The 11,277-nt window shown below is 45.6% G+C and overlaps 1 pseudogene; it reads left to right on the forward strand.

Annotated features, from left to right (window-relative positions):
- Positions 1–9,910: 9,910 nt before the first annotated feature.
- Positions 9,911–10,024, forward strand: LOC136642246 (5S ribosomal RNA; annotated as a pseudogene).
- Positions 10,025–11,277: the final 1,253 nt, after the last annotated feature.

Genomic DNA, 11,277 nt, shown 5'->3' on the forward strand with positions numbered 1-11,277 from the left:
TACTCATAAATGTTATATGTTATGATGGCGCGAACATTGTAAAAAAACTCTGGTAGATCTCCGGGCCTTGCTGGGTTTCAAAGTAGCTCTCGAGCCAAAAAAGTGTGAGCACCCCTGGGTTACAGCATTTGGGCCTCTTCAGCCTAGAAAAGACATGCCTGATGGGGGACATGATTGAGACATACTAAATCATGCAGGGGATGGACAGAGTGGATAGAGAGACACTCTTTTCCCTCTCACGTAACACCAGAACCAGGGGACATCCACGAAAGCTGAGTGTTGGGAGAGTTAGGACAGGCAGAAGAGGATATTTATTTACCCAGCATGTGATTGGTTTGTGGAAGTCTTTGCCACAGGAAGTAGTGATGGCATCTTGCCTGGATGCCTTTAAGAGGGGATTGGACAAATTTCTGGAGGAGAAGTTCATTACGGGTTACAAGTCATAGTAGGTATGTGCAAGTTCTTGGTTTGAGAGGCAGGCTGCCTCTGATTGCCAGATGCAGGGGAGGGTATCAGGACGCAAGTTGTGTCTGTTGTCTTGTGTGCTCCCTGGGGCATTTGGTGGGCCACTGTGAGATACAGGAAGCTGGACTAGATGGGCCTTTGGCCTGATCCAGAGGGGCAAATCTTAGGTTCTTATGAGGAGGTCCATCATGGTGGGGTGACACGCTGGCCTCCCACACCGGGTGATGCAAACCGTAGTGATGCCACTGATAATTCCTTCCCTTTCTAGAATGATTTCCCTTCAGATACTTGAAGACAGCTATCTTATGCTCCAGTCCTATTCTTACCTTGTGCTGGTGGAGAGTGTGCTCTGCCAGCATGTGTTTTTGCAAAAGTGCCATAAAGCACTTTGCAGCAGCACACCTTCAAGCAGCACTGGCAGAAGGCTAGATCCTTTCTACTGGTGCTGGCGCCCATAGGGACACCCACTAGAGCAGATAAGTCTGCAGATAAGGGACAAAGGGAGGGCAGGCAGAGGATGGCAATGGGGGTGGGAGGGGTGGGATTGCCAGTGCCAGTGCATGCCATATATTATCCCATTTCCTGGGCATGTTCTGTTGACATGGATCAGTTAGGACTTGTGCCAGCAATAGGACTGGTGCAGGTCAGAGTTGACCTACTGCAGCTGCTGGGGCTTACCCTGGGGCAAGGAGACACATGAGGCAAGACCTCCAGCAGCTGCAGTTCTCCCAAGGGATGCAGCAGAGCCTGCATCAGCACCATTGCATCAGCGCAGGGGAATTTAGTTAAGATTGGGCTGCCCGTTTCTTCTCCCCTAGGAAAAATATTCAACTCTTAACCGTTCATTATAGGATTTGGTTTCTAGATTCTTCACCATAATTGTTATCCTCTGCTGAAACTGTTCCAGCTTATCAATGCCCTTTTGAAAATGTGATGCAGTATTCCAAGTGAAATCTGAAGTTCGGGAGAGGTTCAGGATGGGGAAGGGAGAGTGCAGAGGTGCTTCAGTGGCTGAAGGGAGTGAATCACAACAGCAACAGCATGTGCCAGGATTCTATCCCCACTTTTCAAACCCATCTGTCCCCTTTCTCTCCTTGGACTTATGGCAACAAAATAGCTGGCATGGGTCCAAGGAGATTCCATCAGCAATCAGAGGACCTACTAGGAGGTAAGTACTGTAAAAGTTATTTTTACTTACCTCTTGATGACTGTCTGTTTCCCACCCCCCACCACTGCATGCACCGCATGCTCCATTCATGCAGCTGCATGGTGAAAGACACTGAGGATAGGATTAGGCCATAAGACACATAGATCCTTTTCATACATATTGCTGCCAAGGAAGGTGAGCCCCATCCTGTGATTCATAGTTTTTACATTATATGCAGGACTTTACATTTCTCTTCATTGAACTTATCTTGTTGGTTTTGATGTCCCTCCTCCTTTGTATTTAGTTTAAAGACTGCTTGATAAGATTTGCAAGGCTCCTGCCAAACAAATTCCTCTTCTGCATGAGGTGCAACATGGGAAACAGTGGCAAGAGTGTCAGAAACTCTAGAGGTCACCTGTGGTGATGATGTTATAGCAAGGTAGTGATGATATCTGGACCCCATGTGGCATTGGTGTTTACTTTTTCAGAATCCAACATACATCTGGGATTGCACCATGGTATAGATGTATGGCACTTAAGGACAGGGATACATTCTCCAATCTCTGTTGTTATGCAGTTAGGTCATTAAGTGAACATTCAGTCTAAACTATTGCCTTTGTTGTGTAAACAGACACTCCCTGCCAGACACTAGCTGGCTGCACAGGCTACTGGAGATAGATTGCCTCTTCTTTACATTGTGTAAACAGCAACATTTTGCATTGAGTGGTCTCTCTCTGTTGTGTAAACAGACACTCTGCTGCAGTCTATGGGAGATGCGATTGCCTCATTAAGAGCATCTTTATTGTGCTTTGACCACTGTCATATATGCAGTCCTTTGTTAAGCAAATGGTTGTTAAGCGGTGCATGCCTGCACTTCTGGGACGGATTTGAGCAGCTCTGTCCATCATCCATCTTAATTACTTTCCTCAATGATGGTGTATTCTCATAGGCTTCTTCATGAGAGAATGGAATAAATGCTGCAAAAAATAATCTTCCTTTGGAATATTTCCCTGTTAATCCACATTATGTTCATACCTCTGTCTTTTGCCTCTCTTTTCTCTCTTTAATTACAGCCTCATTTCCCAAACTACAGTGGTTGTTAGTCACAAACAGATGTCAACACTACCTACAGGCCTCAAAAGGGGAAAATGTCAGGGGAAGACAGTCTCTTCACCTGTACATTTTTGACATTGCACTTTTCTGATGTAAGCAAAATCTTCAAGAACAGCCTGCCTTTTAAATAGAAGCCAGTAATGCCACTTTTCATATCTTTTAAATGTGGGTGAGTCTGTAAAATAAAAAAAAAGTTAATATGCCTTAAGGTTGAATAAAACCGAGTTAGCTGAATAAAAGCATTCCGACTGAATCTTAATAAAGAGAACACATGCATGAAGGCAAGGAGCTGGTGACACACTGTTTTCTAGAGCTTTAAACCGGAAATTATGGTAATATCCGAATGTCACCTCTTTGGATCAGTACTCTGGATGCATAATTGCATTGCTAAAATGTGAAAAACAAAGCACTGTGGAAAGCAATTGTTCTTTCCAGGAGAATTTTCCTACAGCCCCTTCATTCCAAATGTCTGGAACCTTCTTAAATGCATTTTGTACTACAACTCTATGGTGGTGTGACAGACTAGGCCTCGATCTGCCCCATTTCTAAAGTTTAATCAGATGGGCATGGCTAACATCCATTTTGAACGGGGCTTCAAGCTCTCTCTTGGAGTCAGCCAGTTTGCAAAAAGGAGCCTCAGAGACCTATGCACTCCCTGTCACACAGGCAGCCAAAAACTCCCTCTACCAGCCTGCTTTCATCCTCTTACTTCAGTGCTGCCAACTCAGCCTGGAGTATCCTGGAATGATTCTGAACTTTTTTTGTTTGTTTTCATTGTAATGAGAGACCAGCCAAACAGTGACTGGATCTTCTCCTGCAACATTCATTTGCATGATCAGAGGCTGCTTTAGCTCACACACAATGTCGCTGATTGGCTTTTCCACAAGCCATGCCTGCTACGGCAGTGTGAGGCTGATTGGGTCCATCCCAAAACCAGTGAATATATCTTTGCAAATGGGGAAGTGTTTTCCAATTAAAAGGCAAGAACTGGAGAGTCGGATTTCCAGTTGCACTGGAACTTCCTGGCACTTCCTTATTGTTCCTGTATTGTGGAGAACACATGCCTGACTGGCATAATGACCAGGCATCTGCTCCCCCTCCCTTCCGGAACTGGAACCGGGATTTTAAAAAGGCTAGTGCCAAGGTGTGCCTTTTTTAACATATGAAACTGCCTTCAGGTGAGACAGACCATCCATCAAGTTTAGTATTGTTGTCCTGCAGCATCTGTGGGAGGATACAGTCCCACTGCCACCGTGGATATTTGAAACCACGGATAGCAGCAAACCCCAATTACTGTCAGTGCAAGTCATTCTGGGGAGTGACTGGACGCTGCAAGGCATTCCGGTAGTGTTCTCACTGTTGCGCTGTCTGGGACCTTTCTCTGTCCGAATCTGTTGGCAGCCCTGAAACCCACTTCTTGGTAGTGGGATGGAGGGCTACCAACAAAGACAGGAAGGAAGCAGGTTGGAGGCTGCAAATGGACAGTGAGAGGACCAGGCAGACAGCACAGGACCAGGCCTCAACAGGAGGCCTGCAAACAGAAAGAAGAGAACTAAGGGCCCAATCCTATCCAATTTTTCAGTGCTGGCGCCAATGGAGCATGCACTGCATCATGTGGTGGGGAGGCAGTCACAGAGGCCTCCCTCAAGATATGGGAACATTTGTTCCCTTACCTCGGGGCTACATGGCGGTTGCACCAGTGCTGGAAAGTTGGATAGGATTGGGCCCTAAGACAGATGAGTTATGAGCGTGACGGGGGTAATAGAACATGACGGGGAGAATTCATGAACTGCGGATAACTGAAACTGCAGAAACAGTCTGCTGGTATGGAGAGGCTACTGTATTTCCTACAGTGGCTGACAGTGTCTGGCCAGGGTTTCAGAGCCCTAACTGGAGATGCCAGGGATGGAAACTGCAATCTTTGGTAGAGTTTTCAATCTGGGTCTGTCTGCACTTTGTTGCAGGCAACAAAAGGTGACTTTTTATTTTGACTTTGAATGACTTTCTTTCCCCTTACATCAAAAGTGCCACACAATCTCTGATTTCCTTGCAGTAAATACATTCTTCTGTTTTACTGCTTTACATTTATGCTTTCAGCCCACCCACATGGAACTGCTCTGTTTTATATTCCATGCTATTGAGAAAAAGAATTTTGGTTTTTGTTGTTGTTGTTTGTTTTTTAAACAGGAGAAATAGAGGTAGCTGTAACTGCCTGGAAAATTTGAAGTAGTTGCTATGATAACTACCAGTTAGGAACTTGAGCTGAACAGTTCACTATACAGGGTAGCCCCCATGCACCCAGATTTAAATAGAACTGCATTGAATACTCTCCGGTTTCAATTTTGGGGGTAAAACTAGCACTTTTGGTCAGGCACATATTTTTTCCAAAACAACCCACACAAGATTTCAATCCTGCTATTCTGCTTTGTATCTGTGATGGCAGCTGCTGCTTTGTCCTACCTGGATTACTGGCGTGAGTGATACCATGTGCTGTGAATCAGATAAGATCAGAAAGTTGTGCAGTCAGTCATTTTTGGCTATGTGATGACATCACTGAGACAAGTGAAGGAAGTTGAGAGTGATGTTAAGTGAGGGCAGTAAATAAACATTTTTGCAAGGAATGTCAACAAGTCGTCCCCCTGTTCCCCCCTCCCCCCAGGAAGGGCATTTTCCAGCACCTGCACTTTAAGAACATAAGAAAATAAGAACAGCCCCACTGGATCAGGCCATAGGCCCATCTAGTCCAGCTTCCTGTATCTCACAGCGGCCCACCAAATGCCCCAGGGAGCACACCTGATAACAAGAGACCTCATCCTGGTGCCCTCCCTTGCATCTGGCATTCTGACATAACCCATTTCTGAAATCAGGAGGTTGCACATACACATCATGGCTTGTACCCCGTAATGGATTTTTCCTCCAGAAACTTGTCCAATCCCCTTTTAAAGGCGCCCAGGCCAGACGCCATCACCACATCCTGCGGCAAGGAGTTCCACAGACCAACCACACGCTGAGTAAAGAAATATTTTCTTTTGTCTATCCTTACTCTCCCAACACTCAATTTTAGTGGATGTCCCCGTGTTATGTGAGAGTGTAAAGAGCATCTCTATATCCACTCTGTCCATCCCATGCATAATTTTGTATGTCTCAATCATGTCCCCCCTCAGGCGTCTCTTTTCTAGGCTGAAGAGGCCCAAACGCCGTAGCCTTTCCTCATAAGGAAGATGCCCCAGCCCAGTAATCATCCTAGTTGCTCTCTTTTGCACCTTTTCCATTTCCACTGTCTTTTTTGAGATGTGGTGACCAGAACTGGACACAATACTCCAGGTGTGGCCTTACCATCGATTTGTACAACAGCATTATAATATTAGCTGTTTTGTTCTCAATACCTTTTCTAATGATCCCAAGCATAGAATTGGCCTTCTTCACTTCAAATTTCTTCTGAGGAAGAGTACTGGTGTACAAAATTATCCAGATGTGACACTTGCAGCCCAATCCTGACAAGGGCCTGAGCCAGTGGAACACATGTTCCACGAGCCTACACTGTCACGAATGTGCCCTAAAGTGCTTTGCGACAGTGCAAGGCCCAGGTGTGCCAGCACGAAGACCCAGAGTCTTCCAACTGGCACCAGTGGTTGTTGAGAGTCCTGCTGGAGTAGGTAAGTCCAGCGCAGGGGTGGGTGGAGGGTGGGGAGAAAGTTAAATGGGGTGGGAGAAGGTTGGAATGGGGTGGCAAAGGGGATGGGTTGGGTGGATTGGTCCGAGGAGGAGGTAGGATTGGTGCCAGCCCACGCTGTATCTAAACTCCCTTCCTGGGCCTGATCCACCTGCATGGATCAACATGGATTTGCATTAAACAAATGTACTATTGTACCATTTGGTATCATTATATTCTGTAATAATCTCTTGCTGAAGGAATCAGACAACGTTTGCAGTCCTGCCCATTCCTCGCCACCATGAGTTCAATACAGCAAATGATTTTTCAAACATTTTTTTTCCATACCACAAAAGATGTAGAGTATTTGGGTGACACAACAGACTGCCCTTTCCCCCTGTTTCTGGCATGTGCCTGTCAAAAAAGTCAAACATTTGCATTAAGAACAGTTCACACATGAGATCATTGTGTTGATGCAGTGCTGTTCTCCCAAAAGCTGGATATTCTGCACTAATAATTTAAGTTGCAATCCTATGCACATTTACTTGGGAGTAAGCCCCACTGAACATAGTGGGACTTCCTTCCAAGTGAACACGTATAGCAGCGGTTCTCAAACTCCCAGGGAGGTGTGTGTGGGGAAGGCAGCAACGCAATCCCCAGCATTGTGTCGCAAAGAGGGGGGTGCAGGGGCTGGCATGTACTTACCAGTCCCTGCAGCAGCCTCCCGGAGGTGCGGGGAGCCCTGCGCGACCCTCCACAGAGCTCCCCAACCTTCAGAAAAGTGGACTGATTGTGCCACACTTTCAATTTCTAAAGCTCGGGAAGCCCTGTGGAGGGTCTTGCAGGGCTCCCCGCACCCCCTGGAGGCTGCCGCAGGGACTGGTAAGTAAACGTGAGCCCCTGCACCCCCCTTAGCGACATGATCCTGGGGATCACGTTACTGCCTTCCCTGCCCCCCCCCCGCCCCTTTAGGGGGAAGTAGTCAGGGCTCTCTGGCTGGGACGTTGCAACACCTCTGTTTGAGAACCACTGATGTATAGGATCGTACTTTAAGTGTGGAAAATGCAAGTGGACAATGGAAGGATGAGCAGCAACTGTTACCCTGCACATGCCTGATCTCATCTGATCTTGGAAGCTAAGCAAGGTCTTGCCTGGTTAGTACTTGGATGGGAGACCGCTTGGGAATACCGGGTGCTGTAGGCTTATACCATAGTCTTTCGAGACTGAAGGTTGCCAACCAATGGAAGGATGGCGATGTCATGCGAACCCTCTCATAAAGAGCAAGTGAACGAAATATGACAATCCCAGACTGGACACACCACCTGGAAGTGCTCAAAGCAAATAAAATTCAACATTCCTACTTATGCTAACTTTGCCAAACACATACACTTGAAGAAGCCCAGCACAAACCAGTTTATCTTATGAGGAAATTTCACTACCAGAGAGATTATTTTCATTATTTTTATCCAGATGACTGCCTGTGTTTTCCAGGCTGAAATGAAATGAATCATGCCCAAATGAATATTATTACCAATTACAAATCCTTTTTCTGTATAATCCATAGAAATATGAATTACAATTCAAAGCCAACTATTACTTATCAACACTGATAATTTGTATGAGAGGTATATTTTATATATCACGTGAAAGTTAAATTATTCATCATCGGGTTTCATCAGTCTAATCTAAATCATTACATTTCACTGAAATAGCTCAGGCTGTGGGTTAAAACAGATTTTACTTTGTTGAGCAGGCTGATTAGAGAATTATGAACTTCAATCAGGTAGAAGTAGGAAAGGCCAATGAAAAAGAGGGCCTTTGATTTTCTATTCTGTTTTTTTTTATGTAGCTAGTACTCTCGTAAATATGACTACAGATTGTTCCTTTCCAGGTATATTCAAAAGTTCAGAAGGCTCTAGATTTGGAGTCAGTAATTTGAAGGGAAACAATTCTAAAATAATTCAAACTGTGGCCAAAATGATGTAGTATTTCTCAAATTGAAAACTTTCAATATTTGGTACTGTATGAGTTGAAAGCAAATTTTGATGGAAAACACCTTGGCCACAACCCAAGCCAAAATTATGCACTTAAGGTTGCAATCCTATGTATGTCTTCTCAGAAGCATGTCATATTGAATTTAGTGGCTTACTCCTAGGTAAGTGTACATAGCATTACAGCCTGGCAGTCCAATCCTAAGCTGCCCAGCGCCCAGAGGAGCAGCGGTGCCAAAATGGCTACCACTGCATCCTATGGGCACCACAGAGTCACTGGAGTCTCTTCAGGGGAGGGGTGCAGGTCCCGCAAAGGGTCTCCTTCAGTCTGCACCAGCTATTTTGTTGGTGCGGACTGGTGGAGTGCCATGTTGGGCTTTTCAGCCAAACATGGAGCATTGGCTTCGGCAAAGCAGGCTCCGCCGGTCCCTCCCCTAATTCCTCCCCTGCACCCCACATTCTCCCACCTTCTTTCACCCCGGAACACCTCCTCTCCACCCCAACAAATCTTACCGCCGCCTGGAGCTTTTCCCTTGCTCTGGGTGATGTCTGTCTGGTGCCGGACTCAGTACTGACTGACACTGGGCCAGCACAGCAATCCCTACATGAAGGGTGCGATAAACATGCTTTATGGCATGTTTATGACACGCAGTGCCGGGGGTACACTTGTAACACCAGCACAGAAGAGCTCAGGATTAGGCTCTATGTCCATTCATTTCAAAGAGGCTTCAGCTCACTTCACTCTGTATTAGACTCTTGTCTTTAAGTATAGAGTATATAGGCATAGTTCACTAAAGTGCAATAATGTCACTGATGTGACTTGCCTCTCTGACCCCAAAGCAGACAGCTGAATCTGACAACTTCTAGACATACTTCTGCAGCTCAAACCAAAAATGCACATCACACACAATACATGGTTGCTATTAAAAGCAGCATCCCCACATCAAGTGCCCCCCTATCCTCTGCAACGTGTTGTATCTGTTTTCTTCTTTAAAACAGAGATTATACAATTACTGTTGCTTGAGGGCTTCTGGAACCTTGTCGAATAACCATTTCCCTATTGTAATAATGAACCTCAAGACTGTGGTTGCTTCCACCTCAAGCTTGTGGGATGGTCAAGAAGAAAGTTGATCATTTTCACTATTACCCTACACAATTCAGAGACAGCATGACCATTTAATTGTTGTGTGGGAATTCACTCAGGTGGAATTTGTTCCACAATTGTTTTCCATGTGAAAATACAGTCTAACATTTGTAGAATGCATTTGTTCTCTCATGCGAAATTTCAACAAGGTCTTACCCCTGTCTGTACCCATCAACCTGTGGAGGTATTCATGCCTACTTCCGGAGGAGTAAACACTAAGGCAGAACACATTAGCCCCTGAATCTCCTATAAAGCGCTAAGTGATCCAGGTGGAAAAGACTGTAATCACAGCCTGAGGAGGGGGAAAAAAAGTGTCTACCACATGTAAAAACAATCCTCAGATGAAAATATCCATATGGAATTGCAACTAGATAAGCCTCAAAACCATGTGATAAAGCAGCAACTGTTACCCTGCACATGCCTGATCTCATCTGATCTCGGAAGCTAAGCAGGGTCAGGCCTGGTTAGTACTTGGATGGGAGACCGCCTGGGAATACCGGGTGCAGTAGGCTTATACCATAGTCTTTCGAGACTGAAGGTTGCCAACCAACCAAAAGTAAAATCTGTTTTGACATTTAGATGTAAACAATTAGCTAAAGACTATTAACTACAGATGTCAGGGCTTTTCCTAGACTCCAGTTTCACTTGACACTGTAAAGCAGTGGTTCTTGAGCTATGCACTGTAGCACCTGAGGGCACTATGGCAAACTCACAAATCCCTCCCCAGTGGCAAATTCTTCCCAGCTCTCTCGGTGCCACCTTCTTGGCTGGGCAGCCATCGTAACTGGGCCAAGATCACATGAGATCTTGCACGATTTTCACACGTGCCGGCAGCTGCCTTGTTCTCCCATGGCGTGGCGCCATGGTGACAGGGTGCCATAAAAAGGGTGCTGTGATGAAGCTAAGTTTGAGAACCACTACTGTAAAGCGTTGTAGGCCTTGCTACTCATTTCTGTCAGGGTAGTTAATGTTACCAAGAAATACCAAATATGCAGAACCTTTAGGATTGAGAGCAGAAGAATAGCTTTCTAAATGGAAGAAGAGGTGATGGTGAAGTTGTGACTTCCGTGAACAGGGGAAGATGGGGCAGAATAGACAAGGAAAGAACTACCTGCATAGGTGGAGGAAAACCAGGATGCTATTTAATATGACCATGATGGAATAAACAGCGATAGGAACCGCTTTATATCCTCCACAGTGCAAAACAGCTGATTTCAATGGTGTTAAAAGTGTGGAGTACTAAGCAGCAATATTTACAGCGTTCTTTCACACATGGAGCTTTTCCTCAAGTAACTGGTATGACGAAGCCCAGGGAAAAATTCCCAAAAGAGGTAAAAATCTAAATAACGTTTAGTAAGCCTCAAAGCCACCCATTTCTGATATGGTGGTGGCACCGAAGCAGATTCATCGCCCACTCAGACAATTGCACTTGCCGGCAAGCAGCATCTCCTGACTGAGGTATAGCAGCTATATTATTTGAAGTGGGACTCAACCAACACTGGGGACGTCAGCCTCAGTGACACTGTGTCAGCATTATAGCTGTGTGGTAAAGCCTAGATGGACTGCATATTCCTGCAGCTGTTTCTCTATCCCTCCTGCCCCCCACCATTCCCCATTAGGAATCTCTGGCAAAAATAGTTGGCTGGACATTAGGGTTGCCAACCCTCCATTGGCCCTGGAGTTTCCAGGAATCAGCATCGATCTCCAGATGATTACTGAAGCAATCTTGGAAATGTTAATAGGGCCTCCAGGAATTTCCAACATT

This window comes from Tiliqua scincoides, chromosome 2 (genome assembly GCF_035046505.1).
Source record: "Tiliqua scincoides isolate rTilSci1 chromosome 2, rTilSci1.hap2, whole genome shotgun sequence".
Lineage (NCBI taxonomy): Eukaryota > Metazoa > Chordata > Lepidosauria > Squamata > Scincidae > Tiliqua > Tiliqua scincoides.